This window comes from Oncorhynchus kisutch, linkage group LG11 (assembly GCF_002021735.2).
Source record: "Oncorhynchus kisutch isolate 150728-3 linkage group LG11, Okis_V2, whole genome shotgun sequence".
Lineage (NCBI taxonomy): Eukaryota > Metazoa > Chordata > Actinopteri > Salmoniformes > Salmonidae > Oncorhynchus > Oncorhynchus kisutch.
In genome coordinates, this window is record NC_034184.2 from 24,667,862 (window position 1) to 24,674,758 (window position 6,897).

The 6,897-nt window shown below is 44.5% G+C and overlaps 1 protein-coding gene across 1 annotated transcript in view; it reads left to right on the forward strand.

Moving 5' to 3' along the window:
* LOC109898895 (golgin subfamily A member 7B) overlaps positions 1–6,897 on the forward strand; it is a 48,527-nt gene that overhangs the window by 22,048 nt on the left and 19,582 nt on the right. The gene's annotated exons all lie outside the window — the stretch shown is intronic.

The following is a 6,897-nucleotide window of genomic DNA, read 5'->3' on the forward strand; positions in this document are numbered from 1 at the left end:
AAAATTATTCTCCAATCAACTTAAATCATAGATTACTTGACATGGAAAATACATAATATGACCTGTCTGTATGGTTAAAAATACTATACCGCTCCCACGTCTATCTAGGACTACTCCCCCCACCCGATGGCCCTTTCGTGGCTGTTTATTTACCACCACAGACAGATGCTGGCACTAAGACCGCACTCAGTCAGCTGTATAAGGAAAGAAGCAAACAGGAAACCACTCACCCAGAGGCGGTGCCCCTAGTGGCCGGAGACGTTAATGCAGGGAAATTTAAATCAGTTCAACCAAATTTATATCAACATGTTAAATGTGCAACCAGAGGGAAAAAAATTCTAGATCACCTGTACTCCACACACATAGAAGCGTACAAAGCTCTCCCTCGCCCGGATTTGGTAAATACGACCACAACTCTATCCTCCTGATTCCTGCTTACAAGCAAACATTTAAGCAGGAAGCACCAGTGACTCTATAAAAAAGTGGTCAGATGAAGCAGATGCTAAACTACAGGACTGTTTTGCTATCACAGACTGGAACATGTTCCGGGATTCTTCTGATGGCATTGAGGAGTACACCACATCAGTCACTGGCTTTATCAATAAGTGCATCGAGGACCCCACAGTGACTGTAAGTACATACCCCAACCAGAAGCCATGGATTACAAGCAACATTCGCACTGAGCTAAAGGGTAGAGCTGCCGCTTTCAAGGTGCGGGACTCTAACCCGGAAGCTTACAAGAAATCCTGCTATGCCCTGCGACGAACCAACAAAAAGGCAAAGCGTCAATACAGGGCTAAGATTGAATCATACTACACCGGCTCCGATGCTCGTCTTATGTGGTAGGGCTTGCAAACTATTACAGACTACAAAGGGAAGCACAGCCGCAAGCTGCCCAGTGACACGGGCCTGCCAGACGAGCTAAATCACTATACTCACTTTGAGGCAAGCAACACTGAGGCATGCATGAGAGCATCAGCTGTTCCGGACAACTGTGTGATCACCCTCTCAATAGCCGACGTGAGTAAGACCTTTAAACAGGTCAACATACACAAGGCTGCGGGGCCAGATAGATTATCAGGACGTGTGCTCCGGACATGTGCTGACCAACTGGCAGGTGTCTTCACTGACATTTTCAACATGTCCCTGATTGAGTCTGTAATACCAACATGTTTTAATCAGACCACCATAGTCCCTGTGCCCAAGAACACAAAGGCAACCTGGCCTAAATGACTACAGACTCGTAGCACTCACGTTCGTAGCCATGAAGTGATTTGAAATGCTGGTAATGCCTCACATCAACACCATTATCCCAGAAACCCTAGACCAACCCCAATTTGCATACCGCACAAACAGATCCACAGATGATGCAATCTATATTGCACTCCACACTGCCCTTTCCCACCTGGACAAAAGGAACACTTATGTGAGAATGCTATTCATTGACTACAGCTCAGCGTTCAACACTATAGTACCCTCGAAGCGCATCACTAAGCTAAGGATCCTGGGACTAAACTGCTCCATCTGCAACTGGATCGCGGACTTCCTGACGGACCGCCGCCAGGTGGTAGGGTAGGTAGCAACACATCTGCCACGCTGATCCTCAACACTGGAGCTCCACAGGGGTGCGTTCTCAGTCCCCTCCTGTACTCCCCGTTCACCCACGAATGCATGGCCAGGCACGACTCCATCATTAAGTTTGCAGACGACACAAAAGTAGGCCTGATCACTGACAACAACGAGACGAGGAGGTCAGAGACCTGGCCGTGTGGTGCCGGAATAACAACCTATCCCTCAACGTAACCAAGACTAAGGAGATTATTGTGGACTACAGGAAAAGGAGGACCGAGAACGCCCCCATTCTCACTGACAGGGCTGTAGTGGAGCAGGTTGAGAGCTTCAAGTTCATCGGTGTCCACATCAACAACAAACTAGAACGGTTCAAACACACCAAGACAGTCGTGAAGAGGGCACGACAAAGCCTATTCCCCCTCAGGAAACTAAAAAGTTTTGGCATGGGTCCTGAGATCCTCAAAAGGTTCTACAACTGCAACATCGAGAGCATGGTTGCACTGGTTGCATCACTGCCTGGTATGGCAATTGCTCGGCCTCTGACTGCAAGGCACTACAGAGCCATTACTACAGGTAGTGCGTACGGCCCAGTACATCAGTGGGGCTAAGCTGCCTGCCATCTAGGACCTCTACACCAGGCAGTGTCAGAGGAAGGCCCTAAAAATTGTCAAAGACCCCAGCCACCCCAGTCATAGACTGTTTTCTCTACTACCACACGGTAAGCGGTATCGGAGTGCCAAGTCTAGGACAAAAAGGCTTCTCAACAGTTTTTATCCCCAAGCCATAAGACTCCTGAACAGGTAATCAAATGGCTACCTGGACTATTTGCATTGTGTGCCCCCCCAACCCCTCTTTTTACGCTGTTGCTACTCTCTGTTTATCATATATGCATAGTCACTTTAACTATACATTCATGTACATACTACCTCAATTGGGCCGACCAACCGGTGCTCCCGCACATTGGCTAACCGGGCTATCTGCATTGTGTCCCGCCAACCCCTCTTTTACGTTACTGCTACTCTCTGGTCATCATATATGCATAGTCACTTTAACCACATCTACATGTACATCCTACCTCAATCAGCCTGACTAACCGGTGTCTTGTATGTATGTAGCCTGTCTTTTTGCTGTTGTTTTATTTCTTTACTTACCTATTGTTCACTTAACACCTTTTTTGCACTATTGGTTAGAGCCTGTAAGTAAGCATTTCACTGTAAGGTCTACACCTGTTGTATTCGGCGCACGTGACAAATTAGCTTTGATTTGATTTGAACTTCCTGCCTTTATCCTAACACACCTACCACAGTACAATGAATGGGAAAGAGGGGGGGCCAGAAACAAAGTTACACTAACAACAAATGAATACATCTCAATCAGGTAAATATAAATCATAAAGGTACCTAATATTTCATCATATACATTCATATTTAATTTATTACACAAACGTACATGGGAGCTCTGTATGTTCTTTTATACAAATATATCCAAATCGGCTCTAACATACCGGCCCCTAATTGTTGACTGCACTGAATGCACAACAATGACTTAATATTCAAACGTAGAGCCAATACACAAATCATTCTATACCAGATAACTATTACAGTTCATAGCTGTATACAAGTATACAAGGTGCCATATAGGAAAGGAGTCCATAGATCTCAGTCTGAGTTGAAGTGTTCAGGTGTTCAACTTCCAAAAATGTAAAGAGTTTGATGTCCAAAAATGTATGACTACGACATCAAAGAATATAAGAGTATGACATGCACGAATAAGAAGGGGCACATGATTCAAAGATGGAGCACTGTGTGTGTATGTATGTGTGTATCTCACTCCACCGCCTCAAGGAGCAGACAGAGTTTATTGATATGTCTCTGTAAGGTATTGGTCTTGGTCTTAACCATGACGCTCCTCACAAGACCATTGACCCCTGGCAAAGCCTCCACCACACGCCCCATTAGCTAAGAGTTCCTTGGGGTGGTGTCATCGACGATGACAACAAGGTCACCAGGACTGAAGTTTCTCTTAGTTTTGTTCCACTTGTTCCGGTCCTGCATGAGTGGAAGATATTCCCTGATCCATCTCTTCCAGAAGAAGTCAGTGATATATTGTACTTGTTTCCATCTCCTTCGTGAGTATAGGTCGCTTCTCTGGAATAGTCCTGGTGGCAGGACTGGCTTTGCTTTCAGATGGAGCAGATGGTTCGGAGTCAGGGGTTATAGATCATTAGGGTCATTTGTTACAGTTGTAATTGGTCTGTCGTTCATAATCGCCTCAACTTCACACAATGTCAAGATCTAGGGGTCTTAACTTCTTGCGTCGAGCCATCCCGGATCCGGGATCGTGAATACAGCCTCAAGCTCATTACCATAACGCAACGTTAACTATTCATGAAAATCGCAAATTAAATGAAATTAATATGCTAGCTCTCAAGCTTAGCCTTTTGTTAACAACACTGTCATCTTAGATTTTCAAAATATGCTTCTCAACCATAGCAAAACAAGCATTTGTGTAACAGCTAGCGCACCTAGCGTAGCATTTAGCGTTAGCATTAGCAGGCAACATTTTCACAAAAAACAGAAAATCATTCAAATAAAATCATTACCTTTGAAGAACTTCAGATGTTTTCAATGAGGAGACTCTCAGTTAGATAGCAAATGCTCAGTTTTTCCTGAAAGATGATTTGTTTAGGAGAAATCGCTCCGTTTGGTGCTTCACGTTTAGCTACGAAAAAAACCTGTATCCAGGAGTGTAATTATCCCGCAGCTCATTAGCATAACACAACGTTAACTATTCATGAAAATCGCAAATGAAATGAAATTAATATGCTAGCTCTCAAACTTAGCCTTTTTTTAACAACACTGTCATCTCAGATTTTCAAAATATGCTTCTCAACCATTGCAAAATAAGCATTTGTGTAACAGCTAGCGCGGCTAGCGTAGCATTTAGCGTTAGCATCAGCAGACAACATTTTCACAAAAACCAGAAAATCATTCAAATAAAATCATTACCTTTGAAGAACTTCAGATGTTTTCAATGAGGAGACTCTCAGTTAGATAGCAAATGCTCCGTTTTTCCTGAAAGATGATTTGTTTAGGAGAAATTGCTCCGTTTGGTGCGTCACGTTTGGCTACCCCAAAAAAAACGAAAATTCAGTCTTCAAAACGCCGAACTTTTTTCCAAATTAACTCCATAATATCGACTGAAACATGGTAAACGTTGTTTAGAATCAATCCTCAAGGTGTTTTTCACATATCTCTTCATGATATATCGTTCGTTGAAAGCCTTCTCTCCCCTCTCAATCACTGGATGACTGCGTGCAGCTTGTAGATTACGCACCAATTTAGACAAAGGACACCGGGCGGACCCCTGGAAAATGTAGTCTCTTATGGCCAATCTTCCAATGATATGCCTACAAATACGTCACAATGCTGCAGACACCTTGGAGAAACGATAGGAAGGGCAGGCTCATTCCCGGCGCATTCACAGCCATATAAGGAGACAATAGAATAATAGAGCTTCGAAAATTCTGCCCATTTCCTGGTTGAAGTATCATCTTGGTTTCGCCTGTAGCATGAGTTCTGTGGCACTAACAGATAATATCTTTGCAGTTTTGGAAACCTTAGAGTGGTTTCTTTCCAAAGCTGCCAATTATATGCATAGTTGAGACAAAATATTGCGCTTAAAACGGGCACGTTTTTTTATCCATAAATTAAAAGAGCGCCCCCTATATCCAAGAAGTTAACAAAATAATAAAAAACGATGCGCTATTACCATCAAGTATTCTCACGGCTTGCTAGAACATTGTGAACTGCAGTGGCATAGTGGTCTAAGCAGTGCGCTCCGGCTCTGCACCATGGAAAATAAGAGCACCTCCAACCAGCTGCCCACTGCAATGAGGCTAGGAAACACTGTCACCACCAATAAATCTACGATAATCGAGAATTTCAATAAGCATTTCTCTACGGCTGGCCATGCTTTCCTCCTGGCTACCCCAACCCCAGCCAACAGCTCCGCACCACCCACAGCAACTTGTCAAAGCCTCCCCGGCTTCTCATTCACCCAAATCCAGATAGCAGATGTTCTGAAAGAGCTGCAAAACCCATGGACCCATGAAAATCAGCTGGGCTAGACAATCTGGACCCTTCTTTCTAAAAATATCCGCCTCCATTGTTACAACCCCTATTACTAGTCTGTTCAACCTCTCTTTCGTATCGTCCGAGATCCTAAAGATTGGAAAGCTGACACTGTCATCCCCCTCTTCAAAGGGGGTGACACTCTAGACCCAAACTGTTACAGATCTATATACATCCTGCCCTTCCTTTCTAGGAAGTCTTCGAAACCCAAGATAACAAACAGATCACTGACCATTTCTAATCCCACCGTACCTTCTCCGAGGTGAAATCCGGTTTCCGAGCTGGTCACGGGTGCACCTCAGCCACGCTCAAGATACTAAATGATATCATAACAGCCATCGATAAAAGACAGTACTGTGCAGCCATCTTCATCGACCTGGCCAAGGCTTTCGACTCTGTCAATCACCATATTCTTATTGGCAGACTCAACAGCTTTGGTTTCTCAAATGACTGCCTCGTCTGGTTCACCAACTACTTCTCAGAGTTCAGTTTGTCAAATCAGAGGGCCTGTTGTCCGGACCTCTGGCAGTCTCTATAGGGGCACCACAGGGTTCAATTCTTGGGCCGACTCTTTTCTCTGTATATGTCAATAATGTTGCTCTTGCTGCGGGTGATTCCTTGATCCAGCTCACCTTGATCTCACTATCCTGTATACATCTGGCCTTTCTTTAGACACTGTGTTAATAAACCTCCAAACGAGCTTCCCATACAACACTCCTTCCGGGGCCTCCAACAGCTCTTAAACGTAAGTAAAACTAAATGCATGCTCTTCAACCGATCGCTGCCCACCCGTCTCACATCACTACTCTGGACGGTTCTGACTTAGAAAATTCAAAATTAAATCTAGAATCGGCTTCCTATTTCACAACAAAGCATCCTTCACTCACACTGCCAAACATACCCTCGTAAAACTGACTATCCTACCGATCCTCAACTTCGGCGATGTTGTTTACAAAATAGCCTCCAACACGCCACTCAGCAAATTGGATGCAGTCTATCACAGTGCCATCCGTTTTGTCACCAAAGCCCCATATACCACCCACCACTACGAGCTGTATGCTCTGTACCCAATGGCTCCAGGTCATCTATGAGTCTTTGCTAGGTAAGGATCAACCTTATCTCAGCTCACTGGTCACCATAACAACACCCACCCGTAGCACTCGCTCCAGGAGGTATCTCACTGGTCATCCCA